Source organism: Acinonyx jubatus, chromosome D2 (assembly GCF_027475565.1).
Source record: "Acinonyx jubatus isolate Ajub_Pintada_27869175 chromosome D2, VMU_Ajub_asm_v1.0, whole genome shotgun sequence".
NCBI lineage: Eukaryota > Metazoa > Chordata > Mammalia > Carnivora > Felidae > Acinonyx > Acinonyx jubatus.
Window position 1 is genome coordinate 81300129 of NC_069393.1, and position 20099 is coordinate 81320227.

At 54.9% G+C, this 20099-nt stretch overlaps 1 protein-coding gene across 2 annotated transcripts in view; it reads left to right on the plus strand.

Moving 5' to 3' along the window:
- Nucleotides 1-2188: 2188 nt before the first annotated feature.
- Nucleotides 2189-20099, plus strand: part of PTPRE (protein tyrosine phosphatase receptor type E) — a 158760-nt gene continuing 140849 nt past the window's right edge. The window contains exon 1 of one of the 2 annotated variants that reach the window (XM_027063400.2): nucleotides 2189-2398. The gene's annotated coding sequence lies outside the window, so the exon portion shown is untranslated. Of the gene's footprint in view, nucleotides 2399-2882; nucleotides 3139-20099 lie in introns of those variants that run through there. The other variant, XM_027063399.2, reaches the window with a different exon arrangement.

The following is a 20099-nucleotide window of genomic DNA, read 5'->3' on the forward strand; positions in this document are numbered from 1 at the left end:
AGAATTAAAATGCTCCGAGACCCCCCTGAAGGAGGAGACAACTGCTTGTTTTCCTGGGAGACTGGAGAAATCTTGCAAAAATCCCATTCTCTCGATTTCACTGGTTAATAACTGTTAATACTTGGGCATAACTTGGAGAAAGAGCGGGAAGGATAACTGGGTAATGTAAGCATAGAAAGTTCTGTACCCCTTGGAGTTATTCGTTCTGGCACGTTCTAGAGATCAGAAGAGCCATCCTGTGTTTTCCTCCTTGTGGGCACTGGTCCTAAAGTCAGTGTTCCTTGCTTGTCCTGCCCTGTGGCCAATCAGTCACCAAGACGTTCTGATTTTATCTCCCAAAGTCCTGTCATTTTATGCTAATGTCTCTGTACAGTGTTTAAAAGCAAACTGTGATGTGCTTCCTCCATACCAATTCTGCCTTTTTTTTTTTTTTTTTGTTTATCCTCCTAGAGAGCATTTCTGGCCCGAGTGTTTTAATTTTAGCTGACATCTACTGGGGCCTTTAAGGTCAATGAGCGTAATCTGTGTTACCCTGAACTCGAGCCCAAAGTCTCAGCCCTCAAATAAACGGAAGACAAGACACAGCGAGGGTTAAGAGTAACGGTCTCAGGAAAACTCCCTCCAGCCTCCTGAGCGTTACAGGAAGGGAGCTGCAGGGTTGGGGGGGGAGCAGAGCTCCCTAGGTGGGATTAAACAGGAAGTGCTGATGGGTCTGAAAGAGGAAGATGGCTAAGTGGTCAGGATGGCAAGAGGGAGGGTAGACCCTTGAAGCCTAGGGTGAGAAGAGGGGAGCGGCCTCAGGTGTGAGAAGCTTGAGCAGGAAGAGACGCCGAACGGGGAGGGGTAAGAAGGATCAAGGGGCTTCCGTACGGGAACCAGCACAACCCTGGCTTCAATACCTCTGCCAACATGCTTCAGCGTGACGATGACGGATGTCTTCAGACTCTAGAAGAAGTGAAGGATGCTGCTTCGTTCCTGGAAGAATCCAACAGAGAGGATGTTACCAGGAGACAGGAGCCATCTGCCCCTCATCATGTTACCAGGGCTGTTGACTTTCCAACAGCAGATGTCTGACAAAGGCGACTTGTTCCTCTCTTCTTGCACCACGGTCTCTGTCTCCACGGCCCCGCAGCGTTAACAAGCAAAACCGTGCTCCCCCGGGCTTTGAAACGGTGGCCTTCATGTACAGCAGGCTGGCTCTGTAGGCCACCGCAGCAGGCACACTGAGACCTGGGTGATGTCACTGGCCTACCTGGGCCCACCCACCTGGGCTGCTCCCCGCAGGGACGCTGGAGGGGGGGCGGGGCAGGGGGAGGGGAGCCGCCTGTCCAGCTGGGCTCCTAAACACATGTCTGCCTGGTGCTGCCTGCTGGGCCCCTCCTCCTCTGAGCTGCCAGCCCACATGTTTTCATTGACACCTCCTGGCTATCGGGGCTGTGTGAGGAGCCTGAGACGGAGATAGAGAGGTGCTGGAGTCCCGCATGGCACAGACCGTCTTGGGGGCTCAAAGCCCCGATGCGATCGGGGCGGGGTGGGGGGCTAGTGGCTGACCAGAATGACGGACATCAGACCAATGGGTAGATCTCAGAGAGAGTAGCAGAGGACGGGAGTGCCGGGCGATTTTCTGGGGGCAGAGGGGAACAGCCGGGGTGGGGAAGAGCTGGGCTCCAACAGGGAAGGGGCGCAGGGGTGAGGGCCCAGAGCAGCCGAGATGTCAGGCAGAGGTGAATCCGAGGTGGGGGGAGAGGTAGAGACGGGGATGCTCGTGGAGAGGCTGAGTCAGAGCAAGACTGACCTGAGATGGTGGGAGAAGGGGCAGAGCTTTGTGGAGAAGCTCTCCTTTATTTGAGTCTTCTGCATACGGATGGTGGAGGGAGCCCTGGAGTGGGACCAGATCCCCCAGGCACAGTGGGGGCAGGACAGGAAGGGGAAGCGGAGTTCAAGATCTCCACTGTCGCACCCTCTTTACCTCCTGTGCAAGGGAAGCTTTACTCTGGGCAGGTCAACTGGTCTCAGCCAGCAGGTGCCCCATCCCTCCTCAGTCTTTGGGGTGACAGCTCTGTGGGCAACAGCCCCTACTGCCCCAGGCGTCGCCTGGGGGCTAGGATGCAAGGTCGGGTTCTGTGACCTCACCGCCACCTTCTCCAGTTGGTTCCCGCATTCACAAACCCGGAGCAGTGAGGTCCCCACGGCAGGGATGCAATCTCCCTCAGGAAGGCCAGGTCTTGGACCAAGCTTCGGAACCGCAATGATGTTACCTGTATCCTTTCTGCCCTCCGGATTGGAACGCCCGTGACTCTGACACCTCCCTACATAGCGCACAGCAGGTCGCCTGGAGAGCAGTCCCCGAGAGCAGCAGGTCCCGACCCTTCCTGGCAGCGGCTCTTCCTCCGTGTAGGTGGGTTTCCCTTTGCCGGGCTCTGCCTCCTGGACCACCAAGCCCCTCACCAACCAAGTGGTGACCCCATCCCCTCTTCAGCGAGGAGGACACCGGCTCGGGAGATTTTCCGGGCTCTCTCTGTACTTCTCGGAACCAGAAGCGGTACCAGCCGCGCGCTCCCCTGTACCCCCTGCGTGACCCAAAGCGTGTCCCCAGCCAGGTCACTTCCCGGTGCCCAGGGCCAAGGCGGGGTAGGAAGGGCCTTTCCCGCGCAGAAGAGCGCCCGTCACACCTGTCCCCGTCGGTGGGCGCGGCTCCGGGCAGTGGCCCCCCACCCCCACCCCGGCCAGGGTCTCTCCCCGGAAGGGGCGCCAGCCTGGGAAGACGGACGTCCAGCGAGCGCGGCGGGGCGCCTCCAGGTGGGGCTGGCGCCCGTGGTGCGCTCCCCGCGCCGGACGGCAGGCGTCGCCCCCGCTCCTCGCTGCGCCGGCCCCCGCCCCCGCCGCGGAGCCGGAGCCCGAGCCCGAGCCCGAGCGCGAGCGGAGGAGGCGGCGGGACCCGGCAAATTTCCTGCTCGGTTGCGGGCGGCTGGAGGCTGCGCCGGCGGCGCCCGGACCCCGCGGCCTCCGCGCGTCCCCACGACCCTCCTTGGCGCCGGCGGGGACCGAGGGGCGCCCCGGAGGGCGGCGGGCGGGCGCCCGGGAGATGCGGAGCCGCCGCGGCGGCGCGATCGGCGCGACCGGACCGGCCCCCCCGAGGTGAGCGCGCGCGCGCGCGCGGGGTGCGGGCGGGGGCCGTGCGCCCCTCCGGGGACCGCGCGACCGGGGCGGTCGGAACAGGCCGGGGACGCCGCCTGGGCCGCCGCGGCGGGAGGGAGGGGCCGCGCCCGGGCGCCGGGTCTCGGAGCAGGGTCCCCAGCGGCCCCGCGGCGCGCCGGGTGCCGGCGGCTGGGGACGGCGCGACCCCGGCCTCGGCGCCTCGGACCCCTCCCCTCCCCCCCGCCCAACTTGGCCACCACCTCGGCGGCTCCCGCGCTCCCTCTCGGGAAACCCGCACCCGGAGCGCGTGTCTGCGGGTGGCGACAGTGCCGTGGGTCGGCGACAGGGACGTAGGTGAAAGCGGGCGAGACCGAGAGGGGGTCCCACGGGGTGTGTGGAGGGCCACACGATGCAGGCTTGGAGACGGGAGCCTTGTGAGAAAGTGACTCGGAGTTGCGCCAACTCTGGGAGGGGCGCGGGCCGCCGTTCGGGTGCCGCCCCGAGGGTCCCGCGCCCTCGCCTTGGCAGGGAGGGGAGCGTGGAGGGCCGGAGGGCTCCCAGAGGTGCCGCGGGGACACCCCCGGCGGCGGGCAGGCCGGGCGGGCCCAGGCAGGACTGCCAGGATCCGCAGTGGCGGTGCGGTGACCTGTCAGAGCGCCTGGACCAGAGGTCAGCGCGGTGCCACGCCTGCGGGCTCGGGGCCCCGACTGGGGACGGCTGGCAGACCCACGGGGAGAGACGCAGAGCCAAGCCCTGCCAGACCGTGCTGGACCTGGCCTAAATTCCTTCCTGGCGTGGCCAGCCTTTCCAGAAAGGTTAACGTTATGCTTGCCCAATTATATTAATTTGTCTTGAATCAGGACCACTCTAGCCGAGTTTCAACGCAGGAAACTCAAGGAAAGGAGAACGTGGCCCTGTGCTTGTGTTTTCCCGTGGAAGGCTGTTGAGTTGAATGCTGCTGGTGGCTTGGTTTAGAAATCACGGCCTCCCTGTTCAGTCCGCTCTTGACCCCGGGTGCCCCTTGACCCAGAGTGCCTGGAGGTCTTTGTGTCTCCATGATGGGTGAAATTCTGTCCCTGTGAAATAAAGACCCACGCCCATCCAAAGTGTGAGTGGAAGGGGCAGGGAGGGGAGGGCGTCTCTCCCAAACCGGTGCAATATGCCCAAGGAGGGCCTCGATGGGGAGGTGGGGGAGGGGTGCTGGTGGCGTGGGTGGCTACCGCTGGCTCCTGACTGCGCTCTCCCTCCGCCTCGCTGAGATGGGGCAGAGCTTTGTGTGCAAATAGCGTCAGGGTGTGTGCTCCCTGAGCACAAGCTCTAGGCCCTCAGGGAGGAAAAGGCCAGCTGGTGATGTGGACCAGGCCCAAGAGATGGGTCTGTGTTCTCAGTCAAGAGCCTGTAGGCCACCCGGCTGTTCTCAGACTTGGCTGTGCCTCTGACTGTGACCCCAGGCACAGAGGTCTTCCATCGCTGGGGTGAGTGATACCCCCCGCCCCCGCAAGGAAAACAACAACAACAACCCTAGACTCCCCTTGTGTTGACGTGAGCCAGGAGCTGGTTTTGTCCCTACCAGAGGGAAGGTTTTAGATTGAAAACATATCAAAATCTATGGCATCGCCCCCCCCCCACTCCCCCTCCCCCCGGAGCTGAGTCAGTGTGGGAAGTGGATGACGGAATTACAGTCCCTGGGGCCCCTGGGAGGCCCGGAGTGAGCCGGAAGCAGCGTGGCCTGGTCCCCATGCTGTGCACAGAGGCCACTTCTCAAAAGCGTGTGCAAACCACCCATCCCGAGAGTGGCCGCCACAGCCGCGGGGGAAGGCGCGTCGGAGGGGCGGATGCCTGAGGAATCGACGGCATTTGCCGGGTGGTTAGTAACGAAGCCGAAATACAAATTTCAGTTGGTCAAAGCCTAGGCCTCCTTCACACTGCGCCTCCGTGGGTCCGCTTGGCTCTGTGTCCACTGAGGTCGTCGCAGCCCAGGCTGCCCCCTTTTATCAGACTCCCTCCTTGCAGGTCAGAGGGCGGTTTCTAGTCCAGACCGCCCCTCCCAGTTCTCCTGCCCGGCTGCCCCCGTGACATTTCTCCTGGAATATCAGTGCCCCAGCTCGAGGTTCCCCAAGTCAGACCTCTGATCCTCCGCCCCCACCAGCCCAACACTGTCCCCCTGTTTTCCTTACCCGTCTGATGGCACCAGCCCGCCCACCGCCATGGAAAGACAGGCTGGATTGTAGTTTCCCTGCGGACGATGTCGTACCCTCAGCATCCAGCCAAGCACCTGACAGTGGGCTGGTCATAACTGTCATCGGGCACATGAACCCATGAGGAAGTGAAACGTTTTAGGAGCCCATCTTCTGAAGCAGGTGAATTCGTGTCTTCTCGGTGGGCATCAGCGGGGCTGGTAGGTGGCCACAACATCCTGCTAGGGTAGATTGGACTGGTCACATCGCCAGTTCTTCTGGTGATGCCGAACGCACCTGCTGTGGACGGGGCTGGACCGCAGAGACTCCAGATGACCCCTGAGGAGGCAGGCTTGGGAGCAGTGAGGGGACACCGAGGCAGCTCTCCTCGTCCCTGCACTGGAGTTCCACCCTCAGAGCGCCTGCTGTCGAAACAGGAACGGATGTATCCATTGGGATCAAGACTGGCCTTCTTAATATTTGATTATCACTAAGGAGGAAACTGTGAGCTTCACGAGCATTTCCAGTTCTTCTTTGGCAGGTGCGTCCTAGTGAACCCATGGCTCGCTACTCCCTGAGGGCACTGCCACGCTTTCCAGAGCCTCGGAGGTAGACCCTTGCTCCACGCCTGCTCTGAATCTCCTTCTCCTCTGTCTCCATCTTGAGGGACTCCTACTCATACCTCACAACCCACTTCAAATGCCTCAGGGCTCCCCACAGCCTTCCTGACCCCTCTACCTAAGAAAAATCTCTCTTTCTTTCAGTTCCACAGAAGGTTAACTCTACCTGTTCTGGAGCACTTATCAGACCCTATTTTGATTTCCAGTGGGCCTGTCCAAATAGTTTATCTCGTCTACCAGGTGGTCAGTGCTTCTAGGGTAGAGGATGTGTCTCTGAGAGTTTGGGCTTTGAGTTCAGGTATGGATTTACATAAATCCTGGCTCAGCTGTGACCTCGGCTGAGCTCTTCAAAATTGACACCTCGGTGTTCTCCTCCGTAGAATGGGAGCGGTTTTGAGGGTGGCAGATGATATGTGGAAAGTGCAAGGCAGATGACTGGCACCCAGTAAACTGGGCCGGGCTACAACACCTGAAGTTGTGCCCTGCGTGCGGTAAAAGAACCAGCGACGTCTGAAGGAGTGAATTAACCGAGTCACAACTCGTATTAACAGATACATCTCGCTCGCCATCCGAAGCGCTGGGTCAGATCGGTAAGGTGTGACATGCTAGGTAACTTCATTTTTTGGTGATAATTCGGCGGATGATGTGAACGTTGTGTGATGAAGTATTTTACTCTCGTGACGTCGCCGCTTCCCTGTGCTCCAAGAACAAGCCCGTTCTTCAACGCGCTCCATTGACGCTGCGGGGCTAAGAGTGGTCTGTGAGGCAGAGAGGTGGTTCTTGCGCGTTGACCTGTGCTCGTGGACTGAATTAAGCCAGTCTGTGGGCGGGACAACGCACGAGTGAGCCAAACCCGCACCAGGACGCACTGTGGGCTAGAGCCGGGTGTGTGCGTCCAGGGTCTAGATCCCGGATCTAGAACTGGAACGGCTTGTGGACTAGAACATGTAAACCGTGGAGCTGTGGACTGCCCCCGACACGCTCAGGACTTAGCATTTCTTACCTCCGCAGAGGGAAGTGTGGCACCAGGCCGTCTCTGAGCCCCTCCTAGCGCCAGTGCCCCGACCGGTCTCACCCTGTCCCCAGCCGGTGGAGGCAGCACCGCCAAATGTGCGCGATCGGATCGGATCCAGGGCCCCCGGCTGCCTCCGGTTCTCGGCTCGTCCCTTCAGCCACGCCTGTCTCCGCTCTGGGTACCGGGTCTGCATAAAGTAGGATGTGGCCCGTGGGCACAGTGGGCGCGCTTTTGTTTCGAATACGGACCCCAGACACGCCACAGATGTATCTTGGAGGGTTAGCCCTCTCGTTACTTTGTCATCTGGAGTTTTGCCCCCGGAGCAGGGTGCTGGGTAATACTCCAGCTGCTTGGGGTTTTGGACCAGCCACATCCGAGGTGATGGGGTCTCACTGAATTTTACTAACTTCTCCAGCAAACACAGGTGCACAGCGTGGGAGGCTTCTGCCGGACACGGGCACGGAGATTCCTAGTTCAGGGCTTACTAAGCCAGCTTTCATTTCTTCTCTTGGTCTCGCTGCTGTTCCCCAAATGTCATTAGTCAAAGTCTGCCCCATCCAGGTGTTGTACTCAGGGAGTTTTGATGTGGTTCACAGCCTCTTTGAACTTGAACAGCACCCGGCTCCGAGCCAGAAATGTGGGTATAATGCCTTGCTTTCAACTACATAAATACTTCAAAAGGGCTGATCACGCTTACGAAATAGAAAAATTTCAACGCCGTGTTTCAGAAAAACAACTTTTATATCGATTCCTATCGAAATAGGAACCAAATAAGTACTTTTAAAGGCTGTCTATCTTAAAAATATCTTCCCAATACAAATCAAGACTTTCCAATTAATATAGCCCATTCGTGCATCTTATGTGAGAAAACCAAAAGGGTGAAAAAGTCTTCTTACACCCGGAAGCAAATAAAAACTCCATCAGGAGGTGAGGAAGGGGGAAAAAAAAAGACCCTTGATTATGCGCTAAAAATCTCAAGTGTTTTGGGCAGGTGTTTTGATGTCAGTGTTTCTTGGGTGAAGAATGAGAATGGGTAGGAAAACTTGTGCGGGCCCCAGGCTGGGGTGCCGGCAACACGGAATTTGACCCAGTAGGTGGGCTCATGGCGGAACGAGTGTCCAGGGTGCAGCCGTGTTCCCGAGACATGCGTGTGGCTGCGTGGTCCTCTCTGGGGATGGGGGGACGCCTGTGCGATGCCTGGGGCTCACAGGACATCCAGCTCCTGTAAGTGAAGTGTAGACATTGGAGGAAGCAAATGATAGTCCTGAGTGGGAGCCAGGCAGGGGCAGCGGAAGAGGCTGCTTGTAGAGGGCACTCCCAGCGAGGGTTTTACTTTTTCAGCACCGAGCTCGGAGCACAGACTGTGGAGCAGAGAGGCGGGGTCAGACTGAGACTCATGGCACGGAAGCTTTGGACAAGTGACTGACCCTTTCCCAGTGTTTTCTGGTCTCTCTAATGAGGACAGTGACACTTCCCAGACGGGGTTGGCGTGCGGCTGGACTGAGGTCACGTGTAGGGAGCCCAGTGTAGTGCCTGCCAAACCGGTCAGTGGCCTTTTCCTGTGCCCGGGAGTCAAGGGGGTGGCTGGCCTTCAGTCCAAGGATTGGCATAATCTGGGCTCGGATTTCTCTCCTGCCACATTCGCTTTGTCCTCAGGGCAAGTCACTTAATTCCCATTCTATAAACGCGGACATAATTTCCAGTTATCAGTGCCTGTAAATCTATTTGGACGTTTCTAGCTGAACGTTAGTGACCGATTTTTGTACCGGGGGGGGGGGGGGGGTGCAAATGAGTTCCATTCTTCTCCTCAACCAACATTTCAGAATGTCCCATCACATAACTACTTGATTACAATGTATTATTCAAAGTGACCCTTGAACGCAGCCTTTTTATTTTGTTTCCTATTCCAAAAGGACTTTGCAGTTTTCAGGCTATGTCTGTGTAGTAGGACTTTCGTGAGTCTGTTCCATTGGCTCTCAGCAGACCTGGCCCGGACTCCCTCGCCAACACACTTGAGTGCCCTGGGGGCGGGGGGGTGGGGGTGCCCCCGCTGGGGCAGAGCCCGGGCGAGTGGAAGGTCCTGCCCCGGCAGGTTCCTCATTAAACCGCGGGCGCTCTGGTCTTCCTTTCTTCTCTAGTTCAAAAGGCCGGCTTCAAAGGTGGACACCCACTTGTCCGATCTGATGTCACGGCCCCGAGGCCTATGCCTACCTCCCCTAGCAGTGTGCTCGTCTGGGTTCTCGTCATGGGATAAAGCTTTTATTTTGTTGTTTGAAATCCAGCACAGGTGGAAATCCCTCGGTGAGAAGGGCTGTGTCTTCAGTGTGGGCTCTCACGTTTGAGTTCTAGGGCTGACTCGCTTCCTGGGGGGGGGCTTGGGGTGAAGGGTTTAAGGAGACAGAGGAGGAGAAGAGCAAATGTGTTACAAAACCCACTTGCAGTGAAAGGCAGGGCTCTTTTGAGGTGAGAGGGGATGGGCCTCTGGGGACCCCGTGTCCCGCCATGGAGACAAATAGATCTTCCCTTCGGAATGCTCTGCTGATTTTCTAGATTCCAGAAATGAGTGCTAGTGAATTAAGCTAAGCCAAGCATCTGTTCCTACAGATGTTCGTGTTTCTTTCCAGACGTTTCCTGTCCTCAGCATACTTCTCCACTGTGGTACATACAGAAGAGAAAGTAAGAGAGGAGAGAGAGAAACGGAGTCAGAGCCAGAGACACAGAGAGAGACACACACACAGACTCTCAGACACTAACGTGTTTTTTCTTCCAGGATTTGTCATCTGAGGCCGCCGCCGCTTTCCCTTTAAACCCCGGGTGGGAGCCGGGGATCCTGGACACGTGTGGCCAAGACGTGTGGCCTGGGACAGTTTCAGAGGGCAAAGGGGTGGCATGGCTGGTGGCGTCAGCATATGGAGCTAATATTCAGAGCCAGGCCCTGGGAGTCTCTGATGCAGGACCTGTCGTCCCCCACGGTTACAGGAGAAAACCAGAGTGAACGAACAAAAAGCCAGAAAACTTGTGTCTCTGTATTACGTGCACGGATCTCCGGGAACTGTATTTGGGTAACAAAATGCTGCCTTCGGGCGCTACTTGCTTTAATGAGTAGAAAGCATGTAAATGATCTTCCAAAGAGGGAGAAATATTCCAGCTTCTGAACTAGGTGCGAATAAGCCCCTATGCGATCTTGGCTGAACTATGACACCCGTTAATGAAACTGGCCTTTGCTGCTGTCATTTCAAATCATCTCAAAACCTGCATGGTTACCAGTCAAATCAATTTCTTATCATTAACGCTTTTTTGTTTGTTTGTTCGTTTTTTTCAGGATATGGTTTTTCTGGCTCCCGGAGGAGCCTTGGTTTCATAAACAGCCGAATGGTTAAGTACCGGATGTAAAGATACTTTGAAACAGTAGCCCAGCCCCGTCCTTAATTTTGAAGCCAGGCTGACTCAGCATTCTGTCTCCCCAAGCTTGTGGCAGTACTTTATTAAGTGCATCAGTAATTCAATAAATTACTTTTTGCTAATGTGGCAAGCATCAGCTAAAGTTCAGTCATCTCTTGGAGATGTTATCCGTCCACCCGTTTAGATTCCTTTGAGCAAAAGCCTGATTTTGGCCCAATGTAATATAAGAATGCAAAAGCCAGAAATTTAATAATTTGGTACCACACCGTGCCAAGCTAGGCCCGCTCTGAGCTAGCCAACGATATTCTTTCAAAGGATATTTCTTGGTTTTCATCAAATGCGTGCAGTGTTTACAAGTCTGTAAGGTCATTGAGAAGAGACAGGAATGTTAAACGTTTATTGGGTACCCACAGCGTACGTGCTCTGTTTTTGTACTGGAGTTAGCAAAAAAAGTCATGGCACCTGCCCTGTGGGTGCTCCGCGTCTGTGGGAGGCAGAATGCATCACTTCCAGGGTGTGTTAAACGTAACGCTGGCTGCAGAGGGAGTCCTAGAGGGGCTTCACCGGATAGAACAGGCTTGGTTTCCAAGGATGTATTCCTGGCAGCCAACACGTCTAGAACATTCCAGATGGACGGCCTTCCATGTGCTTGCCCAGCAGTGAGAAGTAGCCTGTTCTGTCTGGGGAGGGTGTGTGGGTGGAGCTGGAGCCCAGGGATGGACGGGAAGAGACTCAAGAGGCCTGGAGCATCTGAGATTTTCTCCAAGCTTTTGAAAGCCATTGAGGAGTGTGGGTCCACTTGATGGATCAACAGTTCTGAACCCGTTTGAGATCATGGCCGCCTTTGAGATTCGGATCATGGCCGCCTTTGAGATTCGGATCATGGCCGCCTTTGAGATTCGGATCATGGCCGCCTTTGAGATTCCGAAGAAGAATATAGATGGGTTCATTCGTGGAAAACTGCATGTGGGCACACAGGTTTTTTGGGCTTGGTTTGGTGTTTACGGTTTCCAGAAAATCCTGTCTGACCAAAGCCCCACAGTTTTCGACTGAGGAGAAGACATACATCCGGGCCAGACATGGATCTAAGAGATGATGACGGCCTCAGATTGCGGGCTGCGTTTGAGGTGCCTTAGCAGAGCCAAATGGACCTCTTGAATACAGGTGGCTGACTCTACTAGAAAAGGTCTGTCCAGTGGGAGTTTCATCTTCAGAGTGGCCGTGACAACGTCAGTGCTTCACTGTGCTATCTGTTCTATTGTCGTCTTATGAAAACTTCGGTTACAGAGAACATTCGTGGGTATCGGGCAGTATTCCCAATACAGTAACGTGGAATCGGTCATTAAATTATGGCTGTGTCATTGGGAGAGCCAGCTCTCCCAGGATGTGGGGTAAGAATGGGCTTCTGAAGCTCAATGTGGCCGGTTATCATTGGCCTCTGACACGTCCAAACTGGGAGTCACCTGCTCCCTCTCAGGCACCCACAACTCTTGCCTTACGGATCTCGGAACTTGGAGCACCACATTTAAATTTCCGTTTCCAGTGGAGAAAATCCATATGAAACAATGTGTTATCAAAGGGGTGGACTTTGCTCCTCTGGGGGACAGGCAGAAGGAGCCGTGGTCCCTGATGCACACCATATCCAGGGGACGGCTGACTTATGACCGGGTGGCTCCAGTCTGCCAAGCATCCTGGCAGAGTGGGGGGAAAGTCATGCAGTTACAGCAGGAGCGACTGGAGGAGTTTCTGACCCTGGTCGAGCCTCTTTGCCGATTTCTCGACAAGCACGAGCCTTCCTCCAAACTCCAGTGACCTGGACCAAGTGGGAATCACAGTTCTGTCTTCCATTCTGGGGGAAGGAAGTTTTACTGAGGGTTCTCTGGCTGGTAAAACATCCTCGAAAGTCACGGTGGTCCTAGATGATGGCCTAGCCCCCATTGCATTAAATATCCGTTTTCTCCCTTCATTGTACAGTCAAGCCGGATCCTGGCAACCTTTCTGTGCAGAGCAGTTCCCGGGACTGACACAGGACTTGGCAATTCAGCTGTACGTTTGTGCTCAGGAAACTGAATTCATTGCACACTGGAAAGCAACCTCTTAAATTTATTATCATCGAATAAAAAAAGAAAAAGCATTTAATCACTTTCAGTTTTTTCTTTCTTTTTTAATGTTTTATTTATTTTTTAGAGTGACAGAGTTCAATGGGGGGAGGGGCAGAGAGAGAGGGAAACACAGAATCAGAAGCAGCTCCAGGCTCCGAGCTGTCAGCACAGAGCCCGACGCGGGGCTTGAACCCACGAACTGCGAGATCGTGACCTGAGCAGAAGTCAGACGCTCAACTGACTGAGTCACCCAGGTGCCCCTATTTTAATGTTTGCTTTTGAGAGAGACAGAGACAGAGTGCAAGGTGGGGAGAGGCAGAGAGAGAGGGAGACACAGAATCTGAAGCAGGCTCCAGGCTCCAAGCTGTCAGCACAGAGCCTGACGTGTGGCTCGAACTCACAAACCATGAGATTGTGACCTGAGCTTAACCAACTGAGCCACCCAGGCGCCCCTCTAGGTATTTCTTAATAACCATCCTCGTACGTTTTTAGGTGACCAAAAATATGTTTTCTGCACAAGTCTTCCAGTTTACCAAAAACCAAAGCCACTCGTACCTTTTCACTTTAGATGGTTTCTCTGAGGTTTGGCGAACAATTTGACCACCCTCGTGGAGTCTGAGCGGGTGGCCAGCTGTAATGTGGAGCCTGGGACTGGCCCAGGGTCACAGCCTCTGCCCCGGGAACCATTGTCCTGACCCAGATGAGCCTCTTTTCCTGTTCTGGCCGCCTTGGTGGGCTGACCCCTTCGTCCTGCCGTGTCTGCACCGTCCGTGTGGCAGGGTCTCAGGACGTGGAGGCCCCTTGCCTGCTTCCAGGAGGCGAAAGCACCTCACCTGTCTGTTTGGCTGGAGGTGCATCCCGACCCTGAGCGGGACCGGAAGGCGAGACCTCACTGCTCTGCACCTATCTCTTGTCCCCTTGGCCTAGGTCACGCCGGCCTGTTCCCCTTGGGTGTGGTTCCCGCCTGGAAACTGGCTTCCAGGTGTATTTTAGAAGGCCGTTGCAGGTGCATGTGCCGTGTGTAGCATGGTTTTGTTTAGCGAATGATTTTTTATTTGTCATGTTGAAATGCATCCCCTGAATGGACGGTCAGGGCTGTGCGGAGATCAAAGGCATCGATTCAGGTTATTCTGCTTTGTGATGGATTCCGTTGTTGTCTTTTCTCTATAGCAGTGATTTGTACAAGTTTTGGGGAGATTATGCTTCCTTTAGCGGCCTGGCGTCTTGGCGGGCGGAGAAGCCTCAGAACTGGCTGGGGCCGAGGCTGGGGTGCAGCCTCCGGGGAAGGTTGCGTGAACCCCCGCACTGCACACGGGCGGGGCCCCTCCCTTCTGTCCGGGTTGGTGGCTGGACCGGGCAGACAGGAGGAGCATCCCTTACCCCTTTTCTGTGACCTAGTATCATTTTAACCCCCCCTCCCCGCCCCCCCCCAGAGCCACCAAGCCTGCAGACGCACAGAACTGCCACCCGAGTGCCTGGACCAAGAGAGACTTGTCCCTTCTGTCCAGGCGGGCAGCTGCCAGACTAGTCCGCCACCTGGTGTTAGCGACTTCGGCCAGTTCAAAGGGTTGCTTTTTTTAAGTTTATTTGTTTTGAGAAAGCAAGAGAGCGAGCACGAGCAGGGGAAGGGGCAGAGAGAGAGAATCCCAGCAGGCTCCACGGGGTCAGCACGGAGTCCTGGGCGGGGCTGGAAGTCATGAACCGTGAGATCATGACCTGAGCCGAAATCAAGAGTCGGTCGGTCGCTCAACGGACTGAGCCACCCCGGTGCCCCTCAAAGGGTTGCTTTAAAAAAACAAAAATTAATGTTTATTTTTGAGAGAGTGAGAGAGAGAGAGCGAGCAGGCAGGGGAAGGCAGAGAGAGAGGGAGACCCAGAATCCGAAGCAGGCTCCAGGCTCCGTGCTGTCAGCACAGAGCGCGATGCGGGGCTCAAACTCGTGAACTGCGAGATCATGACCTGAACCAAATAAGAGAGCTGATGTCAAATTTCTGTCGGCTGATGCTGGGACCTTGGGAGCTGCGGGCGTGGTCATTTACGCAGCCCTTTCATTTGTTCGTTTGTTCATTCATTCATTCATTCAACAGATACTAATGGGAGACCTACCAGATGCTGAGGCTTCAGTGAGGAACAAAATCCACGGGTCCTGCCCTGTGTCCTTTACCTGGGGCCTGGGTGTCCCTGTCTTTCTGTCCATCTGCCCCTGAGATTCCCCTGAAAAGCCAGCAGTGCCCAGCTCAGCCTTGCTCTGGAGACCGTGTGTGGTGTGCGGGCCTGGGACAGTCATCGTGGGTGGCCCTGAGGCCCTGAGGTCCCCACAGGGGACCGGGAAGGCCTTTCCTGCTGGAACTGTGTGGGTCCCACTTCCCTTCTGTGTGGATCCTGCCGGGTGTGTGTTCGTTAGAGGCCCTGCTGCTACTTAGGCCTTGATGACTGAGCTACGAGCAGCACAGGACGAAATCTGTCTCGGAGTCCGTGTGGTCCCTGTGAGTCTGCTCCTGACTACAGCGTACAGAGGAGACTGGACTCAGGCCAAGGGGGCTGGGCAGCAGCATCACACAGAGCGGCTGCGGTTGGGGCCTGCCCTCCCCCCAGCTCTCTCCCTGGCTCCCATCTTCCCACCCACCCTACTCTTGTTTTCCCACCCACAAATACCACCAAGGCCTCTTCTTCCAGAACCCCAGACCCCACTGAGCTCTCCGTCCTTCCCGTCCGCTGGGGACGCTTGAGTTAGTGGAGCGAGTGCTGTGACCCCGGCCCCCGGCCCCAGTGGCACTGACCGCGGTTCTGCCAGCAGCCGTGGCTGCCCCACCATGTGCTCCTGCCCAGGCCAGAGGCCCTGAGAGCTGGTTCTTAGCCCGTCAGAGCGGCTGGCATGCCATTCTTTTCACATGAGTAATAGCAAAGCTGGTCCAAGAAATGTCCAGTATTTTCCCCCTGCGGTTGCCAAGTCTCAAGGGGATGGCCCGATGGCCTCATCACATGAGCAGTCCGGGGGGACAGCCTCCTGGGCCCTGGCCCTGCCTCAGGGGTCTGTCCGGGACCCGGGGCGAGAAGTGCAAGCCTGTGAGGAACCAGACAATGGGACGATTTGCCCCTTTGCTTCTGACCGAAAATCACTTCGGGTGTGTTTGAAGGGCTCTGTAGAGACTTTCTGCTTTGAGCCAAGTCCTCTCAAGATACCCCACAACGTCTGTTGGCATCACGATCTTTCTTTCATGCAGTATCCAAACATTTCACTTCCGGGCATCTCTGGCAAGAGTTGGTTGAGTCTGGGGTTGGGGATTAACCGCCTGGGCACTCATTTCCCGCTGCCTGATTTCTGGTGGGTGAGGGCTGAGCCCCTTAAATGAGCAGAGCGGATCCGAGTGAGCAGATCTTGTCCAGCTGGAGGGGGATGACTTCTCTGCCGGCTTCAGCTGCAAGATATCCACATCACGTGCAAGGTGCATTTGGTGGGGGGCGGGGGGAGGTTAAATACTGTGTCGAGATGCATGAAAAATCACATTAAGCCCCGTGCGAGGCCAAAGATGTTTTTCTGGGAAACTGGGTGTCTGAACAAATTACCGGAAGGTGTGAGGACAAACTCAAGCATTTTTATTGAGAAAGAGTTTGTGCTCTTAATGGGGATGAGTTACAGGGGCACAGTCATGACATTTGTCATCAGAAAGGCCAAGGGAAGGTGGGCGACATGTTGTTGAGACCCGGGAGCAGGTGGGTTGTGCTTTGTCAGCGGGGTTTCGCCGCCTCCCTGCCGTCGGTATGTTTGTCCTCTGCCCACCTTCCCTCGCTGTACTTGGGGAACATTTAATGACCCAAGCAATAAAACCTTCAAGATTACCCAGGACAACCTGGGCAGATGTTCAAGAGGGTCCCATTGGGTTATGGAACATGGAAGACTTGATATGCCCCACATAACTTGGGGCTTTCCTAAAGATTCTTGGTAATACATAATTTTTTGATGTTTATTTATGTGTGTGTGTGTGTGTGTGTGTGTGTGAGAGAGAGAGAGAGAGAGAGAGAGAGAGAGAGAGAGAAAGCACAATAAGGAGAGGGGCAGAGAGAGAGGGAGACACAGAATCCGAAACAGGCTCCAGTCTCTGAGCTGTCAGCACAGAGCCCAACGCGGGGCTCGAACCCACGAACCGTGAGATCATGACCCGAGCCGAAGTCAGATGCTTAACTGACTGAGCCGCGCAGGCACCCCCTTGGTAATACATAATTTTTCAATCTAGAAGTTACTGAACGTTGGTACAACTGTAGGCGAGCTTGCGACAGAGTCGCTGTTGTGATGCATAAACAGATCGAGAACACCTCACCCATCGATCGGCACCATGTGTCTGCATTTGGAGGAGGCCCTGGGATTCCTGGAAATGCACGTTCCCGGGCACAGAAGAGGCTGCTCCTGTCCACTATGCTGATGCGGTTTTCCGAGCACCGGGACAGAATTGGCGGCTCTCCCTCACCTCACCTGCCCGAAGCCAGCACCCCTGCAGGCTTGGCCGGCACTCGAAGAAGACCCATTTCCATGACCGGCAAAGTGACACGGGTGGTGGGGCAGGAGGCCTCCGTTCCCCTCCACGGGGATCCACCCACAGCACCGCGGGAGCATCTTCCTGTCCCGGCAACTGCCTTCCCCCAGAGAGAGCGATCCCAGAGGAAGCGAGGCAGAAGCCACAACCTCTTTTGGGACCTGACCTCAGAAGTCATCTTGTCTTCCCCGCAGTGTCCTGTGGGTCACACAGGTTGGCCCCTTTCATGTGGGGAAGAAGGAGCGGCCCTTTCCCGAGGGTACATGCTGGTGAGGAACCCTCATTTTTCATTATCTTGGGAGTGTGGGTTGTGGCTTTTAGCTGGAGGCCACTGAATCTGACTCTGGTTAACTTACCAAGAAAAGGAACTGGACAGAAGTTACTGGATAGTTCTCAGAATCAACCGGAAGTCTGGAGAACAAGGTTCAGAAAGGGGGCAGGAGCCCGGGAGGCTCTCAACCACAATTAAAGTCCAGCCACGGGAAGCTTTTGGTAAGGATGTGGCCTGTGGTCCGTGGCGCTGAAGCTCCTGGGCATTGCTGGCACCGGCCTGTCACAGCTGTGGCTTCTGCGGACACTTCTGAAACGTCCCTGGGTCTGTGACTCACCCCGAAGAGCCGAAGGCTTGGGTAGGATTGATTGTCGGAGCCTGCATCACCTCCCTGCTGAAGTTTGGCTACAGGTGCATGGAGGGCGGGGCCGGCGGGTGGGACCCTGCCCTGGGACCTGTAAGAGGGATGCCAGGATGTAGGAAGAGGGTATAGATGCGGAGGGCAGCCCCCGAGCAGCAGACGTTCAGCCACCTGGTTTGTGCTGAGCTCCAGGGTTATTTTTCATCTCAAATATACCCAGTATCACAGCATTAACATAGTCCTGAAAAGTTACCTTGACTCGGATTGTGGTTTACATACACTGGCTAAGCTTAGTACCTTTTAGGAAAACGCAGATAATCCTTTTGTAAAGCAGCTAATCCTTTTAGAGAACAAATGGTCACTTCTTAGCCATTTTATTTTTAAAGATCCAGACCCCTATGTTGGGTTTTCTCAAGGCAGAGTTTCGGGCGTCCAGGTTTTCTCTTTTGCTCAGAGTGAGGAAACGTTTCAGGTTTGTAGATCACTCCTTGTAAAGTCTCATGCTGTGTGAAAACAAGAAGCTGAGTTTTTTGTTTTTTGTTTTTTTTGGTTTTTTTTTTTTTTTCCTCCGCTGTAATAGATTCTTGTCTGGAAGGAAGTATGGGCTATTAAACTTTTTAAGCAGCTTCTGTTTATTTTCTCTTACCTATAAGGCTGTTTAAGGAGCCAGTTTAACTGGAGCATTTGCATGAGGGAGGAAGCAGGCGTTTTTAGTTGTTACACCCGGTAGGTCACATTTGGAAGATTCACCATTAACATTCGTTTTTTTCCTCCCGTAAGAGGCTTTCCCATTACAGCGGGAATATTTTGTTCCATTTCTTAGAGCTGCTCTCACGTTTCCTGGATCACAGAGCGGGGCCCCGAGGTGACAGCTGGGCAGGAGCCTGGACGGGGTGGGTTTGGTGAGCCAGACGGAGGCTAGACTCTCCGCTCCAGTCTGGCGACAGGTTCTGCGCGTCCAGAACAGTCCTGATGGCCACGGGAGCGTGGAGAACCAGCAGGTGAGGAGCTAGAAGCAGGCGGGGAGACCAGTGGGGCAGCCGCTCTCAAAATCTAAGAAAGAGATGGGAGAGAGAGAGAGAGAGCCCAGTAATAGCTCCCATTCAGGCACCTCCAAGTGTCAGGTGCTCTTGTCTCTCTTTGCACGGAGCCAGGCAGGCATAGTGGCGTGGCCTCCGCCGTGGTGGGTTCGCACACGCCTCTCGGGGGGTGTCACGCTGTAGACCTGGAGGGCATTAATATCTCACTGAGACCAGTTCGGCTACGTCTTCCTCCAGCACTAGAACCCATAGGGCTCATTGGCTGATAAAATGAAATAGTGGCTTATATTTTCAGGGGCTGTGTTATTAAAAAAACATATTCCCTGAACTACTAGGATCCTACTCATTGTGGGTGCCCCGCGGAGAGGGCACAGGAGGGGATCGCGGGTTCCCTTAGTGGGCCTGAGTTGTCTTCCGTCTAAGAGCCGCACACATGTGAGATGCCAGCCCATTTTATGGCTCGTAAAACTGAGACTCGGACAGTGAAAGGAGTTGTTCAAGGCCACATAACTGGGAAGTGGCCGAGCTGGGATGCAAGGCCGGGTTCGTGTGTGTGCCAGGTGGGGCGTGTCGCCAGACCTGGACGCTAGGTCTCGCCGGGGAGGAGCAGCCTGGGGGGAAGCCGCCCGGAGGCCAGGCGGCTTGTTTGCGACTCCTCGTGGCCTGCTAGACCGTGATCCTGAGATGGTCGCGTCTTGGCATAAAATACGTGGCTAAAGAAAAAACAAAAAGTAACATTTTTCAGTGATTTATTTTAGTCATTTCCATCAGATTGACTCATTCCATGCTAGGGCATAAAGTGAATCACTTTCCTGGTTTAATTTTACTTTTAAGACAAAATGCCAATCCCGGTGCATTTTAACATACTATTATTGTTGTATTACTGTTATTATTTAAAGCATTATGGCTTTTTTTTCCCCTTTAGGTGGCTTTTTCCATATTTTATACTATGTTTAGCTATAAAACAGAAAGCACCATCATTTTTTTAGCTAAGAAAATTGATGCACTCTACAAAAACTATTAGAGAGAATATTGATCGCCTGCATACAGTAACCCTGAATTGCTTCTTTCCTCCAGGTTCGTGTATTGCCTTAGTGGTGACCTTCAGATTTATGGGTAGAGCGGAACTTCAGAGAAGATTTATTTGGGAGATTTGCTGGGTGTTTTGCTTATTTCCCAACCTACTACACGCAGCATCTGAACAAACTTTAAAATCCCTTGATTTGACAAAGAAGCCAATCTCTGATGGCTCAGGTTCTGTTTATCTAGGTGTCTGGGCTGCGCCCACTTCCTGGCTGCTCCCTCTGTCTGCGAATTGCGCTGGTTCTGACTGACAGGCCTCTGTGTGTTTCCTCAGAGCCTGGACTTTCTGAGCAGGAAGGAAATAGTAGAAAACTTAGTGCAGATAACGCGGTTCCGTAACTGCTTTTAAATGCACACT